Source organism: Kogia breviceps, chromosome 5 (genome assembly GCF_026419965.1).
Source record: "Kogia breviceps isolate mKogBre1 chromosome 5, mKogBre1 haplotype 1, whole genome shotgun sequence".
Classification (NCBI taxonomy): domain Eukaryota; kingdom Metazoa; phylum Chordata; class Mammalia; order Artiodactyla; family Physeteridae; genus Kogia; species Kogia breviceps.
In genome coordinates this window covers 55,115,243-55,136,268 of record NC_081314.1, presented here as the reverse complement: position 1 = coordinate 55,136,268, position 21,026 = coordinate 55,115,243, and the positions used below count along the sequence as shown (strand labels likewise).

General features: G+C 44.4%; 1 protein-coding gene across 13 annotated transcripts in view; it reads left to right on the top strand.

Annotated features, from left to right (window-relative positions):
- Positions 1–21,026, top strand: part of TNIK (TRAF2 and NCK interacting kinase) — a 412,179-nt gene that overhangs the window by 72,728 nt on the left and 318,425 nt on the right. The gene's annotated exons all lie outside the window — the stretch shown is intronic.

Genomic DNA, 21,026 nt, shown 5'->3' with positions numbered 1-21,026 from the left:
TTCTCCAATGTGCCATTGAAAAAATTGTTCATGAGTGCTGATGCAGAATTTGTTGAAATGAGCTTTTTGTTTCCAATTTCCTAAGTTACAGCGTTGACCAACAGGAGTGAACTTAGTTTCTGATACTGCCTTCCATGACTGCAGTCAGTCACATCCTCTTTGTTTGAGCAAAAGGAAGATGCCACTTTCTGAGGCCCTAAAAAGTGCTAGGTGTTCTGCTAGATTCTTTGTAGGCAGGTTGTAGGTCAGTCCAGTCTTGACTTTAGTCACTTGTTTGCTGTGTTTGGGCTTCAGTTTTCTCATCTGTAAAACTGAAATACTCAGGTCCACCTTGTAGAATTCTTGCCAGGATTACAGATAATACATGTAAGTGCTTTTAGCACATAGTAAATGCTCAAGAAATGAAAACTATCATTCATTCATTCATTCATTCAACACTTACTGAGGAGCTCCTGTGAGTTTTGACACTGTTAGAAATTAGAGATATCAATATGACTCAGAACTATTTCAAGTAGCTCACTCACAGTTTAGAAGGAGGAGTCAGACGCTTGAGCACATAATTACAATACATTGCAGGTGCTGTAGTCATTTTCTAGAACAAATACTGTGAAAACAGAAAGGAGGAGCAACTAAGCTCTTCTGGGGAAAGGAAGTGGGTTTTAGGGAGGGCTTGGCAAACATGATGCTTAATCTGATTTGAGGGTGGAAACCAGCTGGTGAGGAAGGTGCTTGTGGACAGACTAATTGAAACTGGTTAAAGTAGAGCAAGGGGGTGGTGTGTGTGTGAGGGTGTGTGTGTGTGTGTGTGTGTGTATGAGGGTGTGTGTGTGTGTGTGTGCAGAAGTGGTACGGGAAGGAGTCTTCTGTGGTAGGCACACTTTCTTCCCAAGAAATTTAGGAAACTCAACAAAATAAAATAGCGCGCTGAAACTCACATGGGTAGCAAGTAGCCTGGCCTAAAATTGGAACGGAAATGGTTTGTGCAATAGCACTACTCCTTCCTCCTTTTTATACCTAATTCTAAATATAGGTAAATTACATTCTTAAGTGTGTTTCATATTACTTCTTAGAGCCCCTATCTTTTCAGGAGAGTATCTCTAGTTAATAATGTGTGTCAATGGCAAGTCCTCTGTTATAAAGATGAGGTTCTAAGCCAGACCTTTCAGCAGTGGTTGTTTGGGTGAGTGAGATCTGCTGGGCTTCTCCAGCAAGCCAAGCAGCCACCTTGTGAGGAGGAAATGAAGACCTGGCCTTGTGGTCAGGAGGGAAGAGATGGTACTAAGAGATGGAGGCTAAGGGCAGGTTTGCTAGCTCCACCCCTGGCTGGTATTTCCATTTGAGTACTTTAGGGCATATAGAAATCACAAAAATGCACACAGGCTGTTTATTTATGTTATATTATTCCTGGAGAGGGTTAAAGTAAGTAAACATATTAAATACCCACGTCGTTCTCTGGTAGGAACCCTTTCTCTACGTTGGAATGGTCTGACCCATCCCCCAGTCCTCTGCCGTCATTATTGATTAATAATGATTGTACAGTCATTGCTTCGGTTCTCCCGAAGTCCAAGTTCTGAACTACTAAGCCACGTTAACTGTACATTTTGCCTGTGGAGAACTTAAAATTATTCCACTTGCACCTAGAAGATGCAACTAGTACAAGAATTACTGTCTTCTTGTCAGTTCTAGCTAGAACTTCACATGCCTCATTCTTAGTGGTTAGAATCTCCTAGTACTACAGTGGCTTTGGTACAAGTCACAGATGGTTCTACTTAAGAGGGAACGTTTAATGACATGTAGATTTTTCAGTTGTTTTCATTTTAAATTCACTGTTTGACTTAATAATCAACTGCACACAATTCTACTTCTTTCTAAAAATATCTTCAGCCACGTATTCCCCAAGTCTCTTGTCTCAAATAAGCATTTGAACATAGTGGCTGAGAAGGGCACATGAGAAGGCTGTTTGAAAGAACTATCCCTAGAAAGATTTGGAACAAGTGTGGAAGATGTGAGAGAGAGCTGATATCAGGTTTTGGGGATGTTACCACAGGCTCGTTTTAGGTACACATTCACTGGCAAACAGTATATCAGTGAAGTGGATACTTTGTCTACAAATATTATATGCTTAGCATTGTGCTGTATGGTATGGTCACCTACTGAGTGGAATTCTGTATCAAGGTGAGAATTTCTGCATGTAACAAAGGATGCTTACCTACTGGGTTTTAAGTAAGCCTTAGTTTACTGATCTCTGAAGCACTCCTCAGACAGGGAACTGGTATTTTAATTCTTGGATGGCTGCTTATTCTTCAAAATGGAATCTGCATTCTTCTTGATTAAATTATTTTAAGCCTTTTAATTGTGAAATACATACTGAAAAGTGCACAGAACAAAAATGTTTAGCTCATTTAATAAACACTTGTGTGATCATCTTTCTATTTGAGAACTAGAATCATCCTATTTGCCTGACAGAACAACCTCACTAATCCAAAGAATTGGGAGGAGCAGTGGGCTTTTTTTTTGCGGTACACGGGCCTCTCACTGTTGTGGCCTCTCCCATTGTGGAGCACAGGCTCTGGACGCGCAGGCTCAGCGGCCATGGCTCACGGGCCCAGCCGCTCCGCGGCACGTGGGATCTTCCCGGACGGGGGCACGAACCCGTGTCCCCTGCATTGGCAGGCGGACTCTCAACCACTGCGCCACCAGAGAAGCCCGGGGCATTTTTATATTGATGAAAAGACAATAATAATTTGTGAAGAGTCTTAATCCGTTTTAAGTTTAGATGATACCTGTGAGGTACTAGAACGGCAGTGTTAACACAGGTTGTGGAGTGCCGGCTTTAGTAGAGATGTCTGATTGTAATTAGCCAGTGATCGGATGTGAATGGCACTTGACTGCAATGTTTTTTAAAAAATAAGTATTCCTTTTATTATTTTTAAAATGAATTATTTTCTTAAACCCTATTCTGTATGAGCAATAGAAAATTAAACTGCTGTCCAGCTGTAACTTAAGTAATTGCAAGTTCTGAATGAATAGAGGTGAAATAAAGGGCATTGACTATTAGGAAATTAGGGATATGGGTAGTATAGGTGAACAGTATACTTCTGAATACTGCATAACAAAACATCCCTATAAGTGAAAGAGAGTAAATTTGAGCCCCTAGAGATGCCGGTGGGCTGACTGAAGTACCTCCACTGGAAACCTGAAATTTATTAGAAGCTTTCTGCTTTATCTTTAACATGGACACAAACTTATCCATGCTTAATTTAATATATTAAAATAAATACATAAGTCCTCAAGGAAAATAGGCTTTCCAGGAAGATGCATCATATTTGAATGTGGAATCACAGATTCTCTGGCACCTAGCTGTGTACTCCTGAGGAATGCATATCCATATCTTCATGATATATAAAGTCTGCCTTACTTACTCTTTATTTCACCAATGAAAAAGTAAATAACAGCTTATATATGTTATCTTATTGTGAGTCTTGGTAAAATTATTTATTTACCTAACCAACATTTATTAAGTGCCCTCCGTGGCCTGGATACTGTGTGAGTTGCTAAGAATATTAATAGGAAGAGAGCCTGGCCCCTGCTTTTTGGGAAGGAGGGAGAGCATAGTTGAGTGCAGACGGACGATGAATGTAAACAAATTACTATAGCAGTGTAACTTATATGTTTGTTCCTTCGTTGCCTGGGAGAAATAAGGCTTCAAACATGGCGTTTTGTTAAAAAAAATACTGGCTTTTTATTCGTTATCCCATGTGTGTCTGCCACTTTGTCATAGCTATGTGGGTTCAGTGCTTGAAATCTGTTTGCCTCATGAAATGCTTATGGACCCAGGGTTTCTAGAAATAATTTCAATCATGCTGAATGAGGGTGCGGTCCTATGGGTGACGTTTCCAGGTTCAGATTATTTCTCATGGAAGTGATACATGCAATTAACGTGTATCCTCTTAAAATAATACCATTAGGGGGCTTCCCTGGTGGCGCAGTGGTTGAGAACCTGCCTGCCAATGCAGGGGACACGGGTTCGAGCCCCGGTCTGTGAGGATCCCACATGCCGCGGAGCAACTGGACCCATGAGCCACAGCTACTGAGCCTGCGCGTCCGGAGCCTGTGCTCCTCAACAAGAGAGGCCGCGATAGTGAGAGGCCCGCGCACCGCGATGAAGAGTGGCCCCCGCTCGCCACAACTAGAGAAAGCCCGCGCACAGAAACGAAGACACAAAACAGCCAAAAATAAATAAATAAATTTATTAAACAAAAATACCATTGGAAAAGAAATTTCTCCCCTCTGCTAATCTCTCCCTGCTTGTGCAAATCCTGTGTTTATTTCCAAGTCCAGCCTGGTGCCCACCTTTTCTTTTTAGCCTTCCTTGACTGTGTTGTTTGTATCCATCTCTCCCCCAACTCCCCGCATCTGAACTCTCTTGGCATTTCCATTGTGTTCTGCTAAAACTCCATCGCGTCTCCTTGAGTCGGGTCCTTGAGAAATGGGTTCCAGCAAATGCTGCCTCCTTATTCCTCAGACCCCACAGTACCCTCCAGTCTCAGGCTCCTGCCCCAGTACACCTGCCTGGCAAACTGGAATCCTCAGGACTCCCTTAACTGTTCTTCCCTAAGCTCCGGAGCTGAGAAAGCCCCAGGTCTGCTATGAATTCCTTCTCCTGCAGCTCATGCTGGCGGCCCCTCCCATGCCTTCCTCAGCATTTTCCAAGCCGTAGGTACCCTCAGCTTACATACCTTACCATGACCACTGCCTGAGCAGGCAGAGCCAGCTGCCCCCTTTATGTCTCTCCTCATTCCTTCCATTAAAACAACATTCTCAAATCCTATAAAATGGAATAAGCTGAACATTACTTTGTAGTGGCCCTAATATGCAGTTTTGTCCTTCAAGGGTGGCCACCCTTGAGCGTGGGCTCAGGAGTGGAAAATTTGTGGTGGGCATGTTTTATTTTTGTACTAATGGATAACAACCCAACTTCACCATGGCAAAATTCTTTCATGCTTGTGTTTCATTTCAACTTTAGTACAATCCTGAAAGGCAGGCAAGGAAATGGTATTCTTATTTCTACTTTATAGGAGAAAAAACCAAGAACTAGAGAATTTCAGTGGATTTGGTCAATGTCAGAAAAAACTGTAAATGATGAAGTCAGGTTCAGAACTATGATCTTCTAAACCGCAGTCCTTTCATTTCTCTTCATTTATATTATATTTGTTTTCCTCTGTTATTACTAATTAGACATGCTCCTTGAAGGAAGCTCATGTCATGATATCTGAGTCCTCCATAACACCAGACAACTCAATTTTCATTCCATTTTATATTAGGGAATTACTGGTATATTAGTAAATTATTAAACGTTAGTATACTCTTATCGTTAGTAATAGTTTCCTCATTTAGTGAGGATCTGTTAGGTATCATGCTCCTTGCTGGGTATTTTCCACAAACTTTCCCTCATTCTCACCATAATTCTACTGAGTAGGTTTGATCAGTACTTTTGTAACGTCAATCTTCACTCGAATCACCTGGGGTCTCATTAAAATGTTAATTTTGATTCAGTAGTTCTGGGCAGAGCCCAAGATTCTGTATTTCTAACCCCTCCCAGGTGCTGCGGACCCTGCTGGTCATGGACCACACTTTGAGTAGCATCTTGTCGCTAGGTGATGAAGAAACTGTAGCTGAAAGAGATTAAGTAATTTTTCAAAGATTACACACCAGGAAGTGGCAAAGTCCCACTCAAACCCTGATCAGTTGGCACACAAATTACTACTCATGTTCCCATGTCACACTACTGATGTGTCAGGCATCATTGTTAAACATCTTGGGAGATCAGAGATAATGAAGACATAGACCTTGCTCCCTGAAGAGTTGCCTTCCAGGGCAGTAAGACAGACACATTTCAGGCAGCTTTGGGGATGCAGTTTAATATGGAGTTAACACTAATGCAATGTTGGGAGGGTCTTAGGTGTGAAATATGACTTGAGTTGGACCTCAGAGGACTAGTAGGACTTTGACGGAAATGGGAACAAAGGACTTTCTTGACAGCAAGAACGAGGACACAGAATGTAAGAGCATCTTCTGGGCCTGGTGAGCAGTTGGCTGTAGCTGATGCGTGGAGACAGGCTGCCTGTGCTTTAAAGATACAGCCTGGGGTTGGATGGTGAAATAGAATAGGCCAGGGGAGCCACTGGGGTTTGGGGGAGGGGTCTACAAGAGGACATTTTACGTACCCAGGAGATGGGCCCTGGTCAGTTTAATGTGATCTAGTTGTTAGTAATCCACTGCCCATAGTATGCTGTTGACATCTCCATAGAATTCTGTGGCCAGTTACAGGTCACTTACTCCATGGTGGCCTTTACTGTTGTTTGTATAGAGCCATCTTAATAAAATCTCTTTGCTGGTGGCAATAAAGGATATATTACTTTTTGCCCCCTTTCCAAATTTTTCTAGGCTATGAAAATGCTGTTTTTCCACAGACCAGTAATAAACATTCTTCTTAAAAGAAGCATTGTTCCTTTGGTAGCAACTTGTAATGGGAAAAGTGGAATATAGACGAAATGCAATCCTGGTCTGAATGGAGACTGGTTTTTCTTTGTGTGAATAACCAGCATTCCAGTCAGGTTGCCACGGTGATGCTGAGATTATAACTGTTCATGCCAGCAGTCAGAGAATGTTGCCCAATTAGTTATTCTCAGCTGCTAGGTTACCTTGACAGTGGCTCAAAAAGCAGGTTTTGAGTTTAAAGGCACTCAAATGAGCATCAGAGGACTTGTAGTTCTGCTGTTCTCAGTTTGGTACTAGGACTACAAGCCCCAGCATGCCCTGGTTTAGTTCATACAGGATGTGGTCAGCCACGAGAGCACACACTCCATTTTTCAATTCGGTTCCCCCCAGCCTCCTTAGTAACAAAGGGTTCCAAGGATTCCTGTGTCACCAGTCAGCTTTGTAAGGGTTTTCATTGTTTCCAGGGCTGCCTTCAGATGTTGCAGGATGGAGACAGTGGGGAGAATGTGTATTTTGGCATTGGACATTGATCTTATGTAGGTTACTCTCTTAGCCTCAGTTTTCTCTCTTGTGAACAATCTGCCTTATAGGATCAATGCAGAGATCAAATAAAATAATTTTTGCAAAATGCTCTATACAATGTCTGTGGTATAGGAGATACCTAGTAATAAGTGATTCTTCTGAAATATTGTTTCAGAAATCATAAAACATTATACAGTGAGATTATTATTATCACCATCTTGGAGTCATTTCTGTCAGTCAGAACAGGCTAAGACGTGCTGTGATAACAAATAATCTTAGAGACTTAATACAACTAAAGTTTATTTTTTGACCATGCCACATGTCCAGAGCCCGTCAGGAGAGACTGTTCATCAGCTACCCAAGGATACAGACTAGAGGAGGCTTCATGTCCACATATGCTTCCATAGATATCAAAATATCTCACACTAACAATCAAATATTCCCTCTGAAAGTGGCACATCACTTACACTCACATTGCATTGGCCAAAGCAAATCATGTGGCCACACCCAACTTAAAGAGGAGTGAGGAAGTGCCATCCTGTAATGTGCCAGTAGAAGGAGAACAGGAATATCTGTTGAACAACTATAATATCTGCAACCTCTACCAAAGCAAAGGCTGATGAAGAAGAGTACTTTAAAGAAGGACTGTTAGTTTAACACAAATAAATAAAAATATCTGAACAGTAAACTTCAAAGTAACTGAAATAGAATTCAGCTGTATTGGACAGAAAACCCTAAATATTAGAGAGTTTAGGAAGATATAAGTTTATTTCTCTCTCAATTTAAAGAAGTCCAGATATAGGCAGTCCAGTGGTGGTATGGTAGTTCCATGGCCATCAGAGACTTAGTATCATTTTATTGTTCTGCCATAGCAACCTAGCGTGAGGCTTCCTCAGGGTCAGAAATAGCTGCAGGGCTCCAGCCATTGCATCTACATTCCAGGGAGCTGAAAGGAGGAGGTTGGAGGACAAAAGAGTGCTTCTCTCAGCTAAGTCAGCTCCATTTGAGCAACCCTTCTGAAAGTCCCATGCAATAATTCTGCTTACTCATCACTGACCAGAACTTAGTCACATATTTACCCCTAGCTTCAAGGAAGCTAGGGCATGTAGTTTTTGATCTGGGTGCTTTGCCTCCCAAATAAAATTGGGAGTTTTTGTTACTAAGGACCAAAGGGAGAATGGACGTTGGGTGGCACTGGGCAGTTCCTGCTCTAGTAACTTAAGATGGAAGCTTTGCTTAAGTATGAATGAGAAGGGAAAGATTGCTGTGTACCCTATCATTTTCTAACCTGTGCTCCACAGAACACCAGTGCTTAGAGAGGCACAAGGGTCCCTTAAAAAGTGTTCTACAGCCAGACAGGTTTGGGAATGTGGAAAGCTTCGCCCTCTCTTGGAGATTTCCAGGGCATATTAATACATTAAAGGCTCTGAGAGGCCCTGCAATAAAGAAGGAGCTAAATTGCTAACTTTTTAAACTCGGTGTTCCCAAACCTCTTTGACAATGGAAATTCATCGCCTTTGGAAGTCTGGAGGGACACAGAGAAGTTTAGTTTGAGTTTCTTGGATTTGCAAAACTATTTAGGCCCTTGAAAAGATGGTCTAAAGCCCCCATTCAAAAAAGTATCCACCCTGTAAAACAAACAAACTTGTATATCCTTAGTGCTAGCCTAGTCATAGGGACAAAAACCTTGAAGAAAAAAAATAGATCAGATGCCAGTGAAGCCTTGTCAAAAACAATCTGTGTAAGGGTTGTTGTTAACCAGCCATCTGTGCCATTAGTGGCGACACCAAGTGATGAACTGGGATGGGCTCACACTGCCATCTTCCAGATGACAGGCCTCTGCCCCAGGTTGATGTTGATGGGCTCTTGGCTGTTTCTCCATGGCTCTCAGCCTGCTGCCCCTCTCTGGAACTGAGAGTCATAGGGGATCCAGCCAGCCAATACTAACCTCCTCATCACACAGAGAGGGCCTGTTGTCCACTGCATGGTTGCTTATAGGTGTGGGGAGAAAGGCTGAAAATGCTTTCAAGCAAATGTGTGCCATTGGTCTATTGGAAGCAGGCGGTAAATGAGTACCTTTGGGGGAAGGGTTAAGGATCCTTTTTCCAAAATGGAACCTTGGATGCTTTCCTAATCTTTCTTACTTAATTATTTAGGTAATCAGTTCTTGTCTTTAAAGTCCATCTGCTGCAGTTGCTATCTTTTCTCTTCATCTAAGCATCTTTGAAAGGGCAAAATGCCAAAATCTTTGCTAGTCTGGTTCCCATCGTTTTGACCTCGTGTTGCTGGAAAGTTACCTTGTCCTGACAGGCCTAGAGAGATCCCATGTTTGCATATCTGTAAACTGTATGATACATTTCCCCAAACAGCTGTATAATCTCTGCCACAACCTGATGGTGGGAGGGAAGGGGCCAGGGTGGGAGGCCTTTATGTACATATTGACCTTTAGAGAAACTTAAATGTTCAAGCTGGAACAGACTGTGGGAGAGTTGAGGCAAGTCCTGGAAGGTGGAGATCCCTTCCTTGTCCAAAATCTGCCATGTGATCTAGTATCCTGGAGAATTCTCTCCGGCTGCTTCATGGAGTTATGTGCCTTTCCCTGACTGCAGTTGTGTTGGAAATTGTCCCTGAAGAGAGTGGTGGGTTCTGTTTATCCCACATGTGCACAGGCAGGTTTGTGGCCACAGCTCAGGGACTCCATCTCAGGAAGGGCGAGACGGGCTGGCTGGGAATCCTAAGAGTTGACAAAGGATTACAGTACCCAAATCAGAATAAATTTCCAGGTTACATTATAAGCCTTTCTCAGCTCTCTTTTTAATTTTATGTGTCTAATTATGCATGGCCATTTTTCCGATATAAGCCAGCAAACAACCATCAACAGTTATGTAGAATTCTTTGTTTTCTCTTGTAAGGAAATACAGTTGATCCTTGAACAACCTGGGTTTTAACTGTACAGGTCCACTTATAAGCAGATTCTTTTCAATAAATACCTACTACAGTACTACACCATCCATGGCTGGTTGAATCCATGGATGCAGAACTGTGGCTACACAGGGCCAACTGTAAAGACATATGAAGATTTTCGGCACCCCTAACCCCTGCGTCGTTCAAGGGTCAACTGTAATTTGGAACTAAGCTAAATATGAGTGTGAATATACAAGGTCTGTGAACTGAGAAAAGTATATTTTGAAAAATCCCATTCATCTATGCTGATATGTACTTGTGAGCTAGTAAATTCATTGTTTCACTGATATCGACTTGGTGATGTGTGGTAAATCTTGTTACATCGTTTCTGGGTGTGAAATAAATTCACTTCTCAACCCAAGTACCTGGAATTTACACCTGAATACTGGTGCCTACGTTCTCCCTCCCCCCAGCACCACTTCCTGCTCTCTTCCCTTCTAGGTCCACTGTTTGAAAGACAGTGAGTGATTACTTTGGTTTATCAACGGATTTTATTGAACACAGAGAAAGACTAAAAGTCAAAGGACTTGGGGTCTTGACCTTAATCTGCTACTAACTAGTTGAGACCTTGGACACGCCACCTAAACTCTTCTTGTTGGAAAAAACCCTATGATTTTATGAGTATATAGGACTTGCCTGGGCCTCACTTTGTTCTTCTGTAAAAAATGAGGAGAGGGATTTTATTGATACAATCTCAGAAATCCCTGCTCCAGATGTCAGAGATCTTATCGTAAGGTGGCTTTTGGTGGTGGAACTGGTGACACCAGTGGGGACATGATTCATCCGGCAGCTATTTATTAAGTCTATAATTTATTAGGTCTATATTATATATTTATATTAAGTCTATATTTATTAGGTCTATAATGTCCTAGTCACTGATCTAAGTAGTGGGGGCACTGCAGTGAACCCAACCAGTGTAAGTCTTTCCTTAGAATTTGCATTCTACGATAAGGAATTATTAACAAACACTTTTGAGTACTTACATTATGCCAGACATTGCTTTTAATGTTTTCTATATATTAATTATTTTGTAGTAATCCTTGGAAGTAAGTACTACTATTATCATTCTTTTACAGTTGAGGAAACTGAGGCACAGAGAGATTAAATAATCTGTTCAAGGTCACAGCTAGTAAAGGGGAAAGCTGGGATCAGAGTCAGGCTTTCTGGCTGTAGTGTACGGTCTTAACTACTACCGTTTACTGCTTCTCACTGTCAATTGATTGGTTAACTTAAAGTAGTCAGTATTCATCCTAGCTGATGGCAAAGTAAGAAAAAAAGAAACGGTAGCTTTGGATGGAAATCTCAGCGCCCGCTTGGTCTCCGTGTCTGGGACTCCGGGCTCTGATGCGAAGGAGGGGCATCGAGCAGCTGTGGTACATTTTACTTCCGAGTCCCCAGCCACTTGCCTGGTTGCCTCTGCCTGGTTTGAGGTTACTGGCCCTTCTCTGGCTCCATGGTTAAAACTGCAAGGCCTTCATCAACCCCACAGCCCCAAGTTAATTTCAGCATTGGCCATTTGTAGAGAAGTGAGAAATAGAGATGGGCTTGGATTAAAAATATCTGGATTAGAATTCTGCCTCTACTACTGACAATGCTATCATCGTGGGCAACTTTTAATGGTACCAGCAGCAAGGGCAATAACAGCAGTAGCTTTTTTTGTTAAGCACTACTGTGTGTTGTGCTAAATGCTTTATATATGTTGTTTCTGATCCTCCGAACAATCCTCATGGGATGTATGTTTTTCCTCACTTTGCAGTCTGGCCTTGGCTGCTGTTTCTACCACATACTATTTAACCTTGAGCAATTTAATTCCTTGAAGCTTTTGTTTCAACATCTGGAAATTGGGGTTAGTGATATCTACTTCCCACAGTCACTATGAAGATTAAATATGAAAATGTATATAAAGCATTTGGGCCATTGTCTATCCCAGAGACAGTGATCATAGCTTAAGGTCTCACAGCTATTAATGTGAAGAGCCAGGTTTCACATCTCATGCTAGAGGCTGCTTCTTTTTTTTTTTTCGTTACGTGGGCCTCTCACTGTTGTGGCCTCCTCTCCCGTTGTGGAGCACAGGCTCCGGACGCGCAGGCTCAGCGGCCATGGCTCATGGGCCCAGCTGCTCTGAAGCACGTGGGATCTTCCCGGACCGGGGCACGAACCCGTGTCTCCTGCATCGGCAGGCGGACTCGCAACCACTGCACCACCAGGGAAACCCTAGAGGCTGCTTCTTGAGGACAGGCGGGAGATGAAGCATCCCGAGTGGGGCAGGTGAGCAGTGACGGCATGGGGAATCTGGTCTACTGCCGCTGGCTGCTGAGTATGAATATAGCAGGTGGAACTGGGACCCGAACAGGAAGTGGGGAGGCTCCGGTCCCCCTGACCCGAGCGCTAGCAGCTACTAGCATTGAGGGCCGTGTCCCTTAAGGTTTGGCTGGGACCATGTCCAGAACCTGCCAGAGTTAGTACTGGTAAAAGGACGCCAGTACTGTCTAGCCAAGCACAGCCGTAAGGGGCGGTGGGCATCCTGGAGTCAGCCTGCACTTAGCACCGCCCTTCCCAGGGGACAACCAAGGACCTGTGGCATTGGGGAGGTGCCCAGCTTGTGTGGGATACAGCCTTGCAAAGACCACAGGCCAAGCGGGACTCTCCCATTTTACAGATGGGGAAATCAGAATATGAGCGGTTAAATAACACTGGCAAGGAGCAGAATCCTGACGTGAAACCTCGCATTTTTGCCCCAATCCTCTGATAGCTCTGCAGAGTTGTTTTTTTTTTTTTTTTTTTTTTTGTGGTACGTGGGCCTCTCCTGTTGCAGAGCACAGGCTCCGGACGCGCAGGCTCAGCGGCCATGGCTCACGGGCCCAGCCGCTCTGCCGCATGTGGGATCTTCCCGGACCGGGGCACGAACCCGTGTCCCCTACATTGGCAGGCGGACTCGTAACCACTGCACCACCAGGGAAGCCCTGCAGAGCTTAATTTATATAGATGATCAAGTGAGAAAATTCAGCAACCAGTGTTTTAGCTTTATGTTATTTTTGTATGTATTTTTTACTTGAATTATCTGTCCCATGTGAGAGGCATGGCTTGGGCAGTATGTTAATGAAGAGAAATCTGGGCTGTTTTGTAGATCTCCCGGGAATATGCTCTCGGAGCACCTTTTATTTTTCTTGCATGTCGCTTGTCATTGTAATTTAATGACTGTGTACGTGTAGTTATGTGCTCATGTCTATTCCTTCATCAGACTGGAAGCACCAGGAGGCAGGGCCAGTGTACCGCCTGCTTCCACCCCAGGCAGTAGGTGCGTGGGAGGGTGCCGGTAGCGCCCAGGGACCGAATAAACCCCATTGTGCAAGGCAAGACCTTTCGTTCCTCAGACCCTCACGTTAGGAGGGAAGGTCAGTGAAAAATGATTTGAGGGACCTGGCCTGGCTGTGAGTGCAGCACGGACTAGAATTGGGGGTGCTGTGTTGAGTCAGCGCGATGGTTACCAGTGCTCTACTTACTTTGGAATAACGATGGTGTTGAAGAGCCTGAAGGCTCAAGATAAATATGGAGAGTTCTCTTACTGTTCCTGTTTTCTTTGTCCTGTTTTGCTTTTGTAAGCATATGCTTGTCAGTTAGGGCTGAAACCGAACAAATCAGCTGCTAAATATGGTTCTAAGAGAAATAACATTTTGGTCTTTTTAAGGCCCGTGAGTTTGGAGTAAGCAGTCTTTTAGCAGATGTCAGTAGGGAATCTGCGGGTAGGCAGTCATTCTGGGAGCCGTATCAGCCGTCCATATTCTGCGAGGGTTTATTTCACCCTGACACAGAACTGGTGACCTCAAGTGAAAGATCTGGCGCAGAATGGCCATGTCTTGAAGAAGAGGAGCTTGGGAGAAGGGTTGTCTAGAGTCCGTACAAGCTCCCAATTTCTCTCTCTCTTTTTTTTTTTTTTTTAAAGAAGATGTTGTGGGTAGGAGTTTATTAATTAATTTATTTATTTTTGCTGTCTTGGGTCTTCGTTTCTGTGCGAGGGCTTTCTCTAGTTGTGGCAAGGGGGGGCTGCTCTTCATCGTGGTGCGCGGGCCTCTCACTATCGCGGCCTCTCTTGTTGCGGAGCACAGGCTCCAGACGTGCAGGCTCAGTGGTTGTGGCTCACGGGCCTAGTTGCTCCGTGGCATGTGGGACCTTCCCAGACCAGGTCTCGAACCCGTGTCCCCTGCATTAGCAGGCAGATTCTCAACCACTGCGCCACCAGGGAAGCCCCAATTTCTCTCTCCATTTCATTTTCAGAGAAGGGGGAAAGGTCTGGGAAGAATATGTATCATCTTTTATGATTCTAAGGAAGCAGTCATCCTAGTTATATATTTAGGTTTGGCTTTTCCAATCTTTGGGATTTAGTCCAGAGATGTTATTTAGTATTCTGATAAATCCAGTGTCATTCAGGGGACCTTGAAGAATTAAAGTATAACTCAGTGACTGGGAATATTAACTTCTAGATCTTAAATCACTCCACCCTGCTGAGAAGTCAGACTTGAGCCTGCCAATGCCACCTGAATTTCATCAGCTGATAGACGAGAGAATTTATTCCAGCATCCCAGGAGCCCCGAAAAGTTAATACGTCTTTCCAAATGTCTCGCTGATTTCTAAAGAGACACTTGTTTGTCCATAAATATCTGACTCTGTTTGTTAAGCATGTGGTGATCTTGGTTAATAAACAATCGGTGTTCTTTTACTGGCTTTATGAGTTGAAAATATTTGAAACACACCCTGAATTTTTCTGCAGCATATTCCTTGTGTGTTAAATGAATTCTTTTTTCAAAGGGAAAAAGAAAAGGAAGGAAAGAGGTTAATATTTATTGAAGTCCTATTAAGTATCAGGCCCTGAGCTAGTCTGCACACTTTCACAGTCTTCACAGTAACCCTGCCTGGGACATACTATTGTTCCCTTTTTAGAGATGGAGAAACTGAGACTCGGGGCATTTTTGAAACTTGCCCAGGGCTGGAGAGCTAGCAACTGGAAAATCAAGGGCCGGGAATTCTGATTCTGTGAAGCTGATGGGGTGGTGAGTTGGTTAAGGGCCTGGGGTTTGCAGTCTGACCCATCCTGGCTCAGCCACCCTTGTTGGTGTGACCTCGACTTAGTGCTTACTTTCTCTGAACCTCCACTTCCTCCTCCGTAAAACAAAGACAAGGACAGCAAGCACTTGATAGAGTTGTGATAATTAAATAACCTATCCATGGAAAGTGCTTAGAATAGTACCCAGCACATAAGTGCTCATGAAATGTTAGTGATTATTGTGATTTTTATTATGATGACTAATCAAATTTGCCTTCCTCAGTAACTTGCTGAAAAGTTACAATTTTCTTTCATGGAACAGCATGTCTTTTGATATGTCATTATATTTCATTATGAAATAATGTAACCTGCTCTACCTTAGAATTAAATTTTCTTTTCAGCCTCCCAGCAAAGGTTAAGATCTGAATAAAGGCATGTGTAGCCAACAGGGATTCCTGACTTTGGTAAATGTCAATGATTTGCTCATTTCTCCTTGGTGTATGTAACCTTCTTCCATGCTGCCCTTCCTGGCTTTAGGAGCCTCTGAGCAAACATGAGAGGGAGGATTAAGCTGATTCTTTTCTCTTACCCTTCCTGTCTTTGTAACATGATCATTAGGCACAGCGTCTTCTCCTTGTTGCATTGCTCGTGGCAGCATCCTGACAGCCTGTCTTCTCCACTTACCTGAGGCACAGCTTACAACAATGGCCCTTATGCATTTTCTTTAGAGCTGGGAAGACCATAGGAGCTTATGCATGTGACAGTTTTGTGCAGCTGGGAGTCGGGTCACGGGGGTGCGGAAGGGGCAGTGGCTGGGACAGCTATGTCTAGATGGAAAAAGAAATGACGTAAGCTTGTTAGACCTTTGGCTCTACATTCTGATCCCATTTTTTGCGACTTCCTCTACTTATATTGTGGAGCATTGTGGGACATCAACCTTATTGAGTAAATAGTTATGTCTAGCAGTTGTGTGTTGGACACCATGCTAAGCGCTGGAAACACTAAGATAAATATGCTCCAGTGCTTGCTCTCAGGCCATTTGTAATTCATCAAGAGAGAGAAATGGAAGAGGGGACCTCACTGTGTGAGAACGGTTATCATGGAGCCATGCACAATGTGCTATGGGGGCAGAGAGGCGGGGGAGCTAATTTGAGACAGGCTTCACAGAGGAGGTGTCACACTGGACCTTCAAGGATGGGCTTTGCCTCATAGAGAATAGTAGAAGGAATAATAGTGGCAGGCAGACAGTATGAACTGAGTCAGAGAGACATGGCTAAGTGTGATGTGTCAGGGAAGTGAGGTTTGAAGTGGTTGGGTGTAGCACAAAATGATGGAACACGAAGCTGGGAATGAAAGCTGGGCCTAAGAATGACAGGACCTTGACTTTCAATTTGAACCACCTTGTGTAGGATTTTAAAGCGTGGTGTGATTACACCCTGGTGGCGCAGTGGTTGAGAGCCTGCCTGCCGATGCAGGGGACACGGGTTCGTGCCCCAGTCCGGGAAGATCCCACATGCTGCAGAGCGGCTGGGCCCGTGAGCCATGGCCGCTGAGCCTGTGCGTCCGGAGCCTGTGCTTCGCAACGGGAGAGGCCACAAGAGTGAGAGACCCGCGTATGGCAAAAAAATAAAATAAAATAAAATAAAATAAAGCGTGGTGTGTTGTATTTAGAAATGTCTATTTTTTTTTTTAATTATTATTATTTTTTTTTGGTACGTGGGCCTCTCACTGTTGTGGCCTCTCCTGTTGGCGGAGTTCAATCTCTGAACACGCAGGCTCAGCGGCCACAGCTCATGGGCCCAGCCGCTCCGCGGCATGTGGCATCTTCCCGGACCGGGGCACGAACCCGCGTGCCTTACATTGGCAGGCGGACTCTCAACCACTGCGCCACCAGGGAAGCCCCCTAGAAATGTCTGTTTTAGAAAGATTGGTGTGAAGGATAGGTTGAAAGGAGGAGAGAATTGATTGAAATAAACAGTCCCAGCAAGAGATGGTGAGGGCTGTTGTATGAACAGGGTGGAGTAGACGGATATGGTGTACTTCTGGAGATAAAATCCTTAGCACTTAGTGAACAACAGAAGCATGGAACCTTGGGGTCAGCCAACCTTTAAGGTATGGGCAGAAGAAAGAAAAATCTCTCTGAGAGACTGGATGACAGAAGAGAAAGGAGGGGGTGGATTTCAACAAGAGTGGCGATGCCCAGCAGTGTCAGTGCCTCAGAGGGAACAACCAGGACAGACTGAGAAGAGACCGTTACAAACGAGATCGAGGTCACCGGTGAGCCAGGAGAAATTACTTTAGAGTCCTGCAAGAATGGAGAACACAGCTGAATGCTTACAACATTCAAGCTATGTCAGTATTCCCCAAGAAAGTCTCTGACATTTATATGCATTTGTGTAAGGGAATATTCACAAACATCCAGCTGTCCAGGTACTTGGATTGGGGGAGAGGGAATACGGAAGCTTAGAGTCAGTGCTAAGTTCAAGTGTCCCTGAACAATAGCTCTGCCTTGTGCTTTCTTGGCTCTCAGAGAGCCCCCTCCTTGCAAACACCATGACTCTAATTGTGCCGTTTTGTCTTATTACTATTTGCATACTGTAGAAGGTAGATGCTTGGAGACTTCTCTTCCAGTTCCAAGTGGGTCCTCATTTCTAGCCACGATGCTTGTAGTGGATGCCATGGTGTGTCACCCAGATTCCCTGTCCACTGCTGAGGTGCTCATTGGCCACCTGCTGGGAGTGTAGGCGGCTAGCGATGGTTCTCACCTGGGAATTGTCCTCGGCTGAAGAGTGTCCCTTCACCCAAGATCATAACCTCTGGGACGGGGATGGGGGACAGCCAGCACACAATGACTAGTCAATGGAGGTGGGGTACAGAGGCCCCCATGCCTCAAGGTAGGGTAATTCTGAAGTGTCATCCCAACTCCAGAGCTCCTGTGGGAGCAGATGAAGTCTTTGTTCCATTGCATTGCATTGACTTCCTTCATCCGCTCAGTCCAGGCCTTCTTCAGTCACTCCCCACTGGCCTTGATTATGAGGCACATCTCAGTTAACCCTCTGTGTAAATCTCGGTGATTCTCAGAGTCTGTTTCCTGGGGAACCGCCCTAGATTGACGACTGTTTCCGGTTTGGTTGCTTACCCAAGGCGGATGCCAATCCAACTCTGTAGTCCCTCTGACTTTTGCTTCTGAGCCCGTTGATGTGTCCAGTGGGAAGAGCCTCTCTCCCAGCAGCTGGAATGAAAGTCTTGGCATTGAACCTTCTTGGCTCCGACTGGCTGGACCAATATGCCCATGAATGGATTATTTGAGGAGAGGAAGGAACCTAGGAATCAGCTGCCTGGCTCATATTGAGACCTGCCCATTACACCCCAGCCCTGAGGAGAGGTCTGTGAGGTGGGGTGACCCCTGGGTGTAGAAGTGGGTCCCGCTCTGCACCTTGTTTCTGCTCCTCCCTCTCCAGCCACCCTCCTTAGCCTTCCCGGGCTCCTTACGGCAGCTAGTACTCACCATCCAACATCTTTCTTTTGTTCATATTTTTTTTTTAGTCAAGAAAAATGAATGTTGAAAACACAATTGAGGGGCTTCCCTGGTGGCGCAGTGGTTAAGAATCCACCTGCCGATGCAGGGGACACGGGTTCGAGCCCTGGTCCGGGAAGATCCCACATGCCGCGGGGCAACTAAGCCCATGCGCCACAAGTACTGAGCCTGTGCTCTAGGGCCCGCAAGTCACAACTGCTGAGCCCGTGTGCCACAACTACTGAAGCCACCACAATGAAAAGCCTGCGCACCGCAAGGAAGAGTAGCCCCCGCTCACCGTAACTAGAGAAAGCAGGCGTGCAGCAACGAAACCCAACGCAGCCAAAGATAAATAAATATTAAAAAAAAAGAAAACACACAATTGAGATAGTTCAAGCAAATGTAGGACCTCTCTTGAAATTTGTTGCAGAAACACCACTGCACAAACAAACTACTGGGAAGCACAGCTTAGAAACAAACAGCAGCTGCCACCATTTGTGGGCTACTTCTCCCCCTTTTCCTCATTTCTTTCTAATTCCATTCGTAATAAAACCTGCTGCTCTAATGGCCTAGTAGTTTAACAAACACGATTTTTCTTTCCCATCTTGAGGCACCTCCCAGGTGGCCTTGACAGTGACTTTTAGCTCTGGGGTCCCTGTCTGCAGAGCTCTAGGTCCTTTTCCCATGTTCTCCTGTCTCATGGTTCCATCTGGGATGATGTCCACACCTCCCTGACCAGGTGGGGCATAGCTGGAACTTCTGGACTTCTCCATCTGTTGGGACATGAGTCTGGAGTGGGGTTTCTTGCCTTCCTGGCTTTATAACAATGGATGATGCTAATTACAGTCTTTGTGAGTGACTAAGTGCTTCAGCTGTTGCTTTTTTGTCTTATTTTTTTCTTTTTAAATTTGTTTTCTATGTGAGATCTTTGAAGACACATCACAAAGGGCTATTCTTGGGCCTGATTTGCTGTAGACTGTCACTTTAAAGAGCTCTAACTTGTCACCTCCAACTCATTTGTCCCCTTCCCTGTGAATAGCAGCCCCTCTCCCTTTAAATGCTACTAGAGGTGTGGGATTCCTCAGCTTAAAAATGATTCCTGTCAGATATTAGGTTTGCTGACTACGTGCAGGTGTGGTGCTAGGCCCTCACCTACTCTTCCCCAGATCTCTGCTGGGTAGATGTCCTCCCCATTTTATCTGCGTGGAGACTGAGTTGCTCTCCCAGGGGAGAGACCTGGGATCACTCCGCCAGACAAGGCAGAGCTGGTTATCAGCCCAAGCCTGTCTGAAGCTAAAATCCAGGCTTTCCCCCTCCTGCTTCTCAGTCACTGTCACACCATATGGCAGTACTCTGTAAACCTGTTGACTGGAGAGGGGAAATGCTTTTTAGGCCAGAGGCTGACGTTTTTTTCATTTGTCCCCCAGAGTTTTTTTTTAAAAGTGAGTTCGTGCCTAACATTTAAAAACGAGATCTCACATGAAACAAAATGTTCAGTTTTTCTTCAAAAAAATCTTCAGACCTGGCAAGACTGTGCTCATAGGTTGACATGACAACGATTGGTTCCAGCTGGCCCCCCTGCCCCCAGAGGGGACGTGACTTCCTCAGTTTGTCACAGGCCCCTGCGGCCCCCTCACTCTTTTCCGTTACTTGTCTGGCCTCTGTGGACATGTATGTTTGTGATTCGTGAGCGAGGCCTTTAAAGAAATCATTTCTGTCCAGTTAGGAATCAGAGGAGGCCAAAGGCACTTTCTGTCTCTGAGTTGAATCTTATAGGCTTTGATTTTTCTTTTTGACTTTTGGGGATGGTAATTTGGTAATAATATCCACGATTATTGGATATTTATTGAGCGCTCTAACACAGCTGACTCTGAGGGTTAGCAGACACCTGTTCGGTGCTAAGAACTTGCATAGTTCTCCAGTTTCGTTTGCATTCTGCATCCTGCCGGGGACTCTCCAGGTCCTGCAGGAACTGGAGGCTGGCGCAAAAGCGTATTTTGCAAAGGCAGCATTGTCGAGAGGGGAGATGAATCCAGAGAAATACTTTCTGAGAGAGGAAGTTAGGTTGATTCCATTTTCTCTTGGAAACTGTTGACTTCTGCAGGGAAGATTGCCCCACAACACAGGAGCTTTCTGAACTGCCAGTGTTCAATACAATGAGCAGCTCAGAAATGTCAAACAGAAGGATCTTCAAAATTAGAACCCCTTCAGGATGATGAGCCTTTCAGTTTAGCCCGATGTACCTACAAGTGTATTTCCATTTGACAGTGAGAAATGCATTAATTCTTTTTTTTTATTGTTTCAACGAAGTCTTGTTTCCTTTTGTCTGATTTAAACACATCTTATAGAAATGTAAAATAGAAACAAAAAGATTTTGACTCATTTCATAGCCACAGCTGAATTAAATTTTAATGCTCTTTAATATTAACATATGAGAGCCCCCCCCAAGCTAAAGTTGTTATTTATTTGCTTATTTTAAAT